At 36.3% G+C, this 11814-nt stretch overlaps 1 long non-coding RNA gene across 1 annotated transcript in view; it reads right to left on the bottom strand.

Moving 5' to 3' along the window:
* Positions 1–1956: 1956 nt before the first annotated feature.
* Positions 1957–11814, bottom strand: part of LOC138332891 (uncharacterized) — a 30340-nt gene continuing 20482 nt past the window's right edge. Inside the window, exons 2-3 of the long non-coding RNA XR_011209901.1 lie at positions 6420–6493; positions 1957–2110 (exon numbers count right to left, since the gene is read on the bottom strand). This is a non-coding gene — a long non-coding RNA (uncharacterized lncRNA). The remainder of the gene's footprint in view (positions 2111–6419; positions 6494–11814) is intronic.

Genomic DNA, 11814 nt, shown 5'->3' with positions numbered 1-11814 from the left:
TTGACCCACCAAAACCTATAGGATAAATTCATATCAAGTCTGTCCGGGTAAGGATTAACCCAAATACTCAATTTCCTGTGCAATATAATAAAATTACCTTTACCACATGCCATATTTTTGTATCATGGATTCTAAGTTTGGCATCCAACTGACACAAACATCTTTACCAGAACGAATTATCCTGTTGGGATATCGATGGCGTGTAACATTATTTTATTAAGCTATGAAATCTTTACTGTTAGAATGCTGTTCTCTTAGATAATATAACAAGAGGCCCAGAGGGCCTGTATCGCTCACCTGGTTTTTTGTTAGTAATTATCACAAGACTCAGACAATTAGAAAAATAAGCAAAATTGACTCCCAAAGTTTAATTTTGAATCACAACCATACAATGATGCTATTGATACCATACAAATATGCTATCCAATACATAGGTTCAGAGACAAAGTAATTTATATGAAAATAGTAGCCTAATTGACCTTTTGACCTCGCATCTATTGCCGTCTAAGGCCCGGGGGTCAGCCCTATCATTTGTACAATTTCAAATCCCAACCCTATAAGGATGCTACCATTGCATTATAAGTGCTCTTCCATTCTTAGTTGCAGAGAAGAAGTCGTTTATATGGAAATAGCTAAATTGACCCCTTTTGACCCCACCCTTCAGGCCCCCGGGGGGTCAGCCCCATCATTTGCAAAATTTTGAATTCAAACCCTATAAGGATGTAACCATTGCATTATGAGCGTAATCCCATGCATGTTAAGTTGCAGAGAAAAAGTTATTTATATGGAAATTGACCACTTTTGACCCCGCCCCTCAGGCCCCCGGGGGGTCAGCCCTATCATTTGCACAATTTTGAATTCCCACACTATAAAGATACTACCATTGCATTATGAGTGCTATCTCATGCTTAGTTTCAGAGAAGAAGTTGTTTATATGGAAATAGCCAAATTGACCCCATTTGACCCCGCCCCTCAGGCCCCCGGGGGTCTGCCCCATCATTTGTACAATTTTGAATCCCCACCCTATAAGGATGCTACCATCGCATTATGGGTGCTATCCCATGCTTGGTTTCAGAGAAGAAGTCGTTTATATGGAAATAGCCAAATTGAACCTTTTGACCCCGCCCCTCAGGCCCCCGGGGGGTCAGCCACATCATTTGTACAATTTTTAATCCCTACCCTATAACGATACTACCATTGCATTATGAGTGCTATCTCATGCTTAGTTTCAGAGAAGAAGTCGTTTATATGGAAATAGCTAAATTGACCCCATTTGACCCCGCCCCTCAGGCCCCCGGGGGGTCAGCCCCATCATTTGTACAATTTTGAATCCCCACCCTATAAGGATGCTACCATTGCATTATGGGTGCTATCCCATGCTTGGTTTCAGAGAAGAAGTCGTTTATATGGAAATAGCCAAATGGACCCCATTTGACCCCGCCCCTCAGGCCCCCGGGGGGTCAGCCCCATCATTTGTACAATTTTGAATCCCCACCCTATAAGGATGCTACCATTGCATTATGGGTGCTATCCCATGCTTGGTTTCAGAGAAGAAGTCGTTTATATGGAAATAGCCAAATTGACCCCTTTTGGCCCCGCCCCTCAGGCCCCTGGGGGGTCAGCCCCATCATTTGTACAATTTTCAGTTAGTAGCCCATAAGGATGCTACCAGCCAAATTTTGTTGAAATCCGACCAGCGGTTATGGAGAAGAAGTCGATTGTTGACGGACGGACGGACGGACGGACGACGGACGACGGACGACGGACGACGGACGACGGACGACGGACGCCGGACGCCACGGTATGGCATAAGCTCACCTTGGTCCTTCGGACCAGGTGAGCTAACAAAATCAAAAACATGAATGCATTATAGAGATTTTCATTTTTTTTCATGGAAAAGGACTCTTTTAACATTCCAATTAGATTGTCATGACTGTATCGCTAACACCTGAGATACGTGACATATGTACAGGATAATAATTACACACATTACATATCTTACCTTCATCATCCATGTCTGTTATGGGTATCTGTACAGACTTGTTACGGTGGCTGTTCACAGAACTGTCGGTGGTGTAATCAATTCACAGTGGGTATGTTATAGGTAGATCTGGTAGGTAGAGAACAGAAAGACCATTGTCACAGGATATAATAAAAACTCATACACATGATGTTAGCTACATCAAAACAACACATTCATATTAGTTTTATTTTTACAACAATCTGGTGGACAATTTAATCTACTAATTTTAGTGGTGGAGCAAGGACCAATCCTATAAATAATTATATGATATAAACCCCTACCTTCATAGGAAATATAAACAAAACGTAAGGACAGTTTGTTACACTATATCCCAATATATTTCATGGAGATGACATAAGAAATACAAGGCCAGAATCTGATAGTGACTGTATGCCCGACATCAGATTCAAAATTGTACCCAAATAAGGGAAGAAAAGTCCGTGGTAGACTATACATACAATAAGAATTTTGTGATTTCTGGTTGATATGCAGGTAAATATGCAAAAGTGTTTGATAATCAAGATAAAGGCTGGAAAGTTGGGGCAACTTCATAATAAATTTTGATTTCTTGTTGCCAAAGTACAAAGAAAAAAATATCAACATTTTTTTCTGACTTATAGATGGTGAAACATAATTAACAAGGTATTCATTTTGTATGAAAGTAACATTATTGTACAATTGACATCATTAATCACAATTTTTTTAACACTAATGACTAGTTTTATTCATTTTTTTTTATCAAAAGTTTTCTTTTTTTTTAATAGGCCAAACTTCAACCCAATTTCCATTAACTCAAATATAGAACAAACATTTTGAAATAAAGATTGTACGAAGCCATTGTTGTTTTACTGATTATGTTTTTGACCCACATAATTTTATTGCTGGTAAATATGTTGATATAAAGGAGCTATAGACTAGGATCTAAGATTGGATCAATATCACCGAGTTACCTCTGTTTTAATCAATAAGTTCCACTTAAAACAGGAAAATAAAGGACACCTCCACATAATGGTGGCCCACCTGTGTCCCGTTCCTCCAGTTATACACAAAGCCACGGAGTCTGTGCAAGTCATTTCTCATCAAAATTACAAAAATCATTTACAGGGACAAAAGTGAAGCGCTGACAAATAATTAATAAACTTTTAACTTTCAGGAATAATGACATATAAGTTTGATATTTTTGAATTTTGTTTTTGTTAATCATCAATTTCCTTTTTGTTTGTGTTGCTATTGAGGAGCAATGGATGTGACCTTGATCATTAGATGTGTCAGAGATACAGTACAAAGCAGAAAACATGTCTCCATTCCATGATAAATGGACCCAAGAAGTAGCTTTATTGTACATGTATTGAAACCTGTATAATTTATCAACAACAACAAGGACACACGCCTCATCTGCTACAACTCTACATTTGGTACTAAATCATACTACTGCCACAATGTTACCTTATTTTACATAACAATTTGCAATACAAATTCAATTACAACAATTTTTGTATTTTCTTACCTTAAATCTTTATATATTTGTCTGATCCGTGTCATATTGTTATCTTCTATTTTTTTTTTTTTTTATACAATAATATCTTTTTTTTCTTCATTTTTTTCTCCCTCTCTCTTTATCACTTTAAAAAAAATTTGTTTTGGAAAACAATTATTTTTCTTTTACCAAATTTCTAAGAAACAACAAACAAAATTTTACCTTCTGTAAATATGGATATATTAGAGAGTATTTAAGTTCACGATTAGCTAGGATGAACAATTCGTGATAAGACACCGACTAACTTTTTGAAGAACAGTTTCATACATATACAAAATGACGTTTGATACTAATCATTGATAGAAACATGGTAATAGATAGAATTAATGAGACTGTCAGTCAGAACAGCAATAGGTCAAATATTATAAATAGAATCAGGGAACAAACTGGCTTGTATGATGCTCGCAGACAAACAGACAAACAAAATGAATCAGGGAACAAACTGGCTTGTATGATGCAGACAAACAGACAAACAAAATAGAATCAGGGAACAAACTGGCTTGTATGATGCTCGCAGACAAACAAAATAGAATCAAACAAACTGGCTTAATAGCTCGCAGACAATTGGACAAACAAAATAGAATCAGGAAACAAACTGGCTTATATGATGCTCGCAGACAATTGGACAAACAAAATAGAATCAGGAAACAAACTGGCTTGTATGATGGTCGCAGAAAACAAAATAGAATCAGGAAACAAACTGGCTTGTATGATGCTTGCAGACAAACAAAATAGAATCAGGAAACAAACTGGCTTGTATGATGCTCGCAGAAAACAAAATAGAATCAGGAAACAAACAGGCTTGTATGATGCTCGCAGAAAAACGGATAAACAAAATAGAATCAGGAAAATGGCAGCCATGTTTTGTGAAATTGTCAACATGATTTCTACGGCCTGTTATCTGCATTTTAATGGGCAATATTGATAACCTATAACCAAACACAAGGTTTTGTGGACGGTATTGGCAACATCTCTGTGACACTCCTATCAGCCCGGGAACGGCAAGGTCTAACGAGAGAAAAGAGGGGCGGAAAACTCAATGTTAGATACCCACAATTAGCCTCACAAACCAATTGGACTTTCTCTGCCTTTGTTCTGGTGTAAATAAAACCCTTATGTTGTATCACACGGCAGTGTGGACCTGGGAACAATGGTTTTTGTCACAATGGTAGACAAGCTCTGTTCAACAGCTAGGGTAAACATTACAAAACCAATAGATCCATACCGCTGTTGTATCAAACTAAGTAACAGTGGCCGCGACACACAAGTTTTTGTATGGTCAGGGCAACGCCCACTCCATTGTCCAAGTCCTCCTGCCCTCAGCAATAGGAAACAAGTAAAACAATCCAATGGTCGCCGCGGTCATACAGACAGCCAGCGTTGTACGGAAGCTCCACTCGAGCTTGTAAAACTTGCCTATTATGGTAATGTTTACAGACAGGAAAAAATTCCCATTTCGACCATCTAAAATTGTTTGGTTTCAATAGAACACTAAAAGCTTGTTTATGGACCTATCTATTAAAGGTCAAATCTATCGCCACTAATTTTAGACAACTCTGGATCCATTTACAGAAGACCTACCAATACCGATCTATGTTCCTAACTCTCTCTAATTTCTTTTTGTCTCATTTCATATAAAAGTGTATCAGTTTGTTTAGAATGCCAACAAATTCAATCAAATCTCTTAGATTATTGTTTTCATTCCAGCAACATTTTCATCTCTCTATAAGAGATTCTAAGAGAAATATTTAAAAGCATGTCAATGTTTCCACTCTTAGTCCTCTCCCTCTTCTCATTCCGAAATTTATCTTATAAGTTTCTTATTTTGTGCATCATGGATAGCAAACAATCAAATCTGAAATGAGTTTCATAAAGTTTCATGTATCGAATGAACACAAAATGACAAAGGGCTGATGCAGAAGAATATGAAAGAGCTTAATTTATTCTAAAATAAATACGGTTTTGGTCATCTTCATTTCCAAATGTCACATCATGGCTACCTAGAGGACCTATGACTTTAATGAATTGGCATGGAAAATATACTACATGAAAATAATGAGAGAATCATGTGATGAACTTTGACCTGTATTGTGGTAAGACTTCCTGGTCCAATGTACCTATATGTCATAAAAGGGATCAACATAAGCTTACTCGGCTGGGAACTGTGGCATCAGGTATCCTCACTGGTACACTCTAGTCCATGTTTTATATAATCATGTACTTCATTAGATGGGGACAAAAAAACAAATGACCAGAAAATGCCTGATCACCTTATACACAGGACACAATTAATACTAATTCACTGTTAAATTTTTCTGTATGTTTTTATAAATCAATTTGAAATGTTTGCAAATGACAGATTACTGCGAGGTCATGCAGTGATACCAAAAAGGAAAGACAGTCATTTAACCAAATCATATAGCTGCTGGTAAATGTCACTTTTGACCCAGGCTGTCTTAAAATGGTTAAGCCAAAACAGGTAACATTTATTTTGGCTAAACAATCTAAAATGAACAATTGGCTAAATGGCTAATTGCTTGCTGCATAAATACAAGTTATATAACATGTATTTAAAGCGGTGTTCCTTTGATAAATATACACATATGGGTGATACAACTATTGATAGTGTAACAGGTCTCATCATGTTTACAAGTTTTTTAGATAGACCAGTACACTGCCATACACATGCTACCCTGTGGCGCCACCACCACAGGACACAGAGTTGTGATGCCACACCCTCACCAAGGTTTCCTTTCCCTCACGTTGACATTACAACAGCACATGGCAAACACTTACATGACCTAGCTACTAATTATATTTTGTCTAAATCAAACGAGTTAGCACCTGTATTGAACTTACCTTATCTCGTTCAGGTGTGAAAGTATTGATCAGTCGGTATATCTGTCACAACTGTTTTACAGGGCGGCCGGAAGCTGAAACAGAAAACGAATATGTTCCTATTTCAGAATATTATAAAATATTCATTTAGTTATTGCATAAATGATAACTCAATATAAAGAGCATACATTATGAATGTTCATTATTGTAATTTTATATATAGATCACTATGATGGATCATGCCAGTGCGGTATCCATAAAACCTATATATGATTACAGTTAATTCTATGGTACACATTTTTACATACAATGGTAAGTATAAATCAACAGGTCAAAGAAGATACATATACAGATACAAAAGCAAGATTCAAATTCAAACACTTTTATTTCCATTTTCAACTGTAAACAATACATGTTTTAAGCAATCAAGGTTAAGATTTAACAAGTTAGGAAATAGATATTAAACATGATTTTTTTTTTTTTTTTTTACTTTTAAACTTGTTAGCCCCTGAAATTAATACTTTGTATGTATGTTTCTGTGTTAAATCAAGATAAGCGTATGTGTCTTCCCATATATATGGTTAAATGATTTTATATATACGATAAAGGCTTCTCTGCTTTTCTGAACTCTTTCATCAACTTATAAAATATGTTCACTAAAAGATTCAGGTTTTTGAAATGTCTCTACAATTTCCTACAGAAGTACTGAACGTAGCGAATAGAATACCAGCATATCCCGATAATCAATTTCAGGCTTCATTTCTTTCCTTTCAATATGCACTATCATATCCAGTGACCAAAGATCAATTATCATTTAAATATAGAAGAGTTTTTTTCTGATCAAGGAACATGATCCCTTTATTGTTTTTTGCATAAGAAAGGATTTTTTCTATGCTGCAGTATGTTTTTATCGATAGGAAAACCCATGTCCCTGAAGACAACCAGTCTTTACAATGCTGTGATGATGCGTACGCGAGTATATTCAAAGGACGGCGAGTTTCTGGATCAGAGAAAAGCTTGTTAGATCCTGACCAAGAACAAATCAATCGGCCATCTTGTTGAGATATTGATCCTTGCTTGCAAACAAATTTTAACAATGCATTCATCTGCCATAAAGACTGGCATTCTATACATGTTTTTTTCATATTGACAATGCCTGCATGGTTCTTAAGACCAATGGCCATTCTGATATTAACATCTCAATGACATACAAAGGAACACATGTAGGGTTTACCTTATTTCTGTAAATCTAAGGTAGATCAGTTTTCCTTTTTTACTATTTTTTCTTCTATAATGAGCTCAGCGCATCCCTTCAATTCTAGTTAGACCTACAGCAAGACATCATGGGAGACTAGCTCACAATGCCCACAAATCAGAAATGGGAGACTAGCTCACAATGCCCACAAATCAGAACACAACTTTACTCAATGCAACTTACTGTGAAAGCTTGTTTAACACATTTATCCCTGAAATAATTAATGGACTGTTCAAGCCTTTGAACAAGAAGACTCCAAATGAGTTTACAGGGTAGAATGAGTTAAGAACCTTTTAAGCTTTTGAGAGTATGTTTTATAAAACATATTTTGAGAGTATGTTTTATATAACTTAGAATATTTAGAGAGCATATTTCTTGCTCTTACTTAAAAATCAAACCATTCCATATTACTTTATTGTCTTGAAAAATATCCTACTTCTTCTCATCAAACTTGGTTTCATTTCATTTCTCACTCTTACTTAATTAAAAGCCATTTCATATGACTACATTGACTTAAACCACCTTTTCTTCGCTCTACCGACTTCCTTCGTACAAGACTGTCACAACAACTTGCCTGGTAAATGTATATACATTTGTATTGAGAGTTCTTTGTGGCCGGGCTTCAGCGCCTTCATTGAACCCCAAACTCTCATGAATTATGCAAGGAACTTCACACAGGTATGGCACCAGCTGAACAGGGGCATACCCAACACAAAGCCTGCTTCCATTCCCATAGCTTTTGTACCAACATGGAATGTAAATTTACACAAATTGATCTGCAGTCATTTTATCGGAAATATTATCGACTATAGATTAGGCATTCATCATGAAGAGTAACACTAGTAGTGCTAGATTGATTCCTCTGATACATTGTTCTCCACACTCTGGTACAATCAGCATGGCCTCTACCGCCAGATCCCGTTGGCTGTTCATGTTCTGATCATGAGGAGTGGTGCTGCTTGTCCTCTCCACTCTTTACAATCTATATTAAGTTCTCCACCAGTTCTACCCACATCACTTATTAACAAACAGCAGCTCTCAGAGACCGGTTTTAGGTGTTGGTTTCCAGAATTAATATTTGATGATTTCAACATCATTTTAAACCATTTACTTATTTTTCCTTTTTTTTTTTTAAATTGATGGTAGTTTGATGCCATATTTATTTATTTATCTATTTATTTTTCCTTTTTTAAATTGATGGTAGTTTGATGCCATGTTTATACACCCAAACCATCTTTTGAATTTACAAAGAATTTCCAAATAAGTATAACTTAGTTAATATTGATTTTACTCTAAAATAAAATTGCTTCTTTAAACTGTTAAAGGTCATTATTGATAGTATACATATATACATGTACAGGAGTCCCTTGTTATGCAATGGCCACAAGAGGATGATGGGATATATGTCATGTTTTGACCACCTTTGATGTCAGCCTTTGGAATTAATTTTTTATGTTACATGTAAATACATCCTGATGAGGTGTGATCGGGGCAGATGTCAAGCATTGATGATACATATCTAGCTGTATTTCACTCATACAATTACACCTGATGCTCACTTGACATCTAGATCCTGTACATTTCAGCACAGATTTTGACCTCACTACCACTATTATTTGACACACTATTAACCAACAAGATTTTAAATACTTAATTCTTCATTTTACGTCTCAGCTCCGAAAACATTGTTAAAGACCCATGATAAGCGCTGAGAGTTAAAAGAACTTATATTTTAGTTAAAAAAACTTATATTTTAGTTAAAAAAACTTATATTTTAGTTAAAAAGAACTTTACTTGAATACCACAAATGTGCAGAGTAAGCGCGGTAAGCGGGTAACATACGTATATGTGGTATTATACTGGTATACCACAAATGCAAAGAAAACAATAGCATCCAGTGCCCAAAATCATGAACATTCCTTAAATTTAAGGAATTCCTTAACTTAAAATTCTTCATAGGAATATATAACAGATTTAAAGGAAGGCTCCTTAACTTAGGATTTTCCCTTTAACTTCTGAAATGCTTTCCTATGGAAAATTTTAAGTTAAGGAATGTTCATGAAACTCAGCCCAGAAAAATTTTCTTCCATGATTTCTGGAGACTAGCAAATGATATTTAAACATATACACAGGAAAAGATTATTATAATTATACTAATTCACAAAAATTAAATTTCACAATTAAATTAAAATGCTATATTACATGTAGCATTCTTTGTGGCGATTTATTCTTTGCGAATTCTCATCACTCATGGAACACACCAAATCTTATCATCGCACACAAAATGAAGTTGGTGAACACTACTATTTTTCCGCCTGCTGTCTGTAAATAGATCTGTCCAAGATTAATTAACAGTGAGCATCAGGCACTAATAGGCCTCCAATATTATATCATTACTGCTAGCTGTAATCTGTATCCCCCGATTGTTGTAGAGAGTCTATCGGATTACCCCTGCTGTAATTACACACTGGGATTACCAGGTAAGGTATTGTTCCTGCCTACTAACATCACTGCTAATCCTACTGCCATGCAACACCTTCCCCATTTTTACCAGCTTCTCTTCCTACCACACCTGCAACCACGATTTGTCTACAGTTTCCATAGTGACCAGGTGTTACAACACATCTAACTACCACATTTCAATCCCAGAAGTTGATGTGTACTTTTACTTTCATGACATAAAGCCAATGTGACTAATTGAATGAAGTTGTCCGAGTTCACAGAATTTTTAATTATTGTTTTGCTAGTTAAGTAGGTGAAATGAATTAGCCTGGCTCTTTTAAGTCTCAAATATCACATGGTTTGTGGGATAGGAAACCAATCACTATACAAAGTATGTACATCTGTTAATCAGGTTAGCTTGTCAGTCAGTCTTTTACATTTGAATTTGTGTTTCCCTATTTAAGTATATACCCTACTGGAGAATTCATCTAACTTAGAAATTATAGATGTAACAGATATCAGCTGCAGATAATATAAAACCTCTGGCTGTACTGTACCTTACTCTAGATTGAAACAAGTCATCAGGAAGATCATATCTAATGCAGTGATATTAAACCCTATGTAAACTACATAATTGTAAAGGTCAAGAAAAATATGGTATCTGTAGCCAAGTGGTTTTTATACACGGGTCAACATGTGTTGAAATTGACACACAGGAACCGTAAACCCCAGAGAGTGGTCTCACTAAGTAGGTGGTCATTATAAAGAGGTGGAGCATATCCTCAAGTCTCCTAAAGGCTGGATCTGAATCAGAATGGCTGGATCTGAATGTCTACAAAGGCTGGATCTGAATCAGAGTGAGGACCTGAATATCTACAAATGGCTGGATCTGAATCAGAGTATGGACCTGAATATCTACAAATGGCTGGATCTGAATCAGAGTATGGACCTGAATATCTACAAAAGTCTGGATCTGAATCAGAGTATGGACCTGAATATCTACAAATGGCTGGATCTGAATCAGAGTATGGACCTGAATATCTACAAAAGTCTGGATCTGAATCAGAGTATGGACCTGAATATCTACAAAAGGCTGGATCTGAATCAGAGTATGGACCTGAATGTCTACAAATGGCTGGATCTGAATCCGAGTATGGACCTGAATGTCTACAAATGGCTGGATCTGAATCAGAGTAAGGACCTGAATGTCTACAAAAGTCTGGATCTGAATCAGAGTGTGGACCTGAATATCTACAAGTTTACAAAAGGCTAGATTTGAATCCGAGTATGGTCCTGAATGTCTACAAATTGCTGGATCTGAATCCGAGTATGGACCTGAATGTCTACAAATGGTTGAATCTGAATCAGAGTAAGGACCTGAATGTCTACAAAAGTCTGGATCTTATTCCGAGTATGGACCTGCCTGAATATCTACAAATGGCTGGATCTGAATCCGAGTAAGGACCTGCCTGAATATCTACAAATGGTTGGATCCGAATCAGAGTATGGACCTGCCTGAATATCTACAAATGGCTGGATCTGAATCCGAGTAAGGACCTGCCTGAATATCTACAAATGGTTGGATCCGAATCAGAGTATGGACCTAAATGTCTACAAGTCTACAAAAGTCTGGATCTGAATCAGATTGTGGACCTGAATATCTCAATCTGATTAAAACATCCAACGTAGTGATAATAAGGATCTGTATTTTAATCAGAT

Source organism: Argopecten irradians, chromosome 10 (assembly GCF_041381155.1).
Source record: "Argopecten irradians isolate NY chromosome 10, Ai_NY, whole genome shotgun sequence".
In the NCBI taxonomy this organism is placed as follows: Eukaryota; Metazoa; Mollusca; class Bivalvia; order Pectinida; family Pectinidae; genus Argopecten; species Argopecten irradians.
This window is presented reverse-complemented; position numbering and strand designations above follow the sequence as displayed.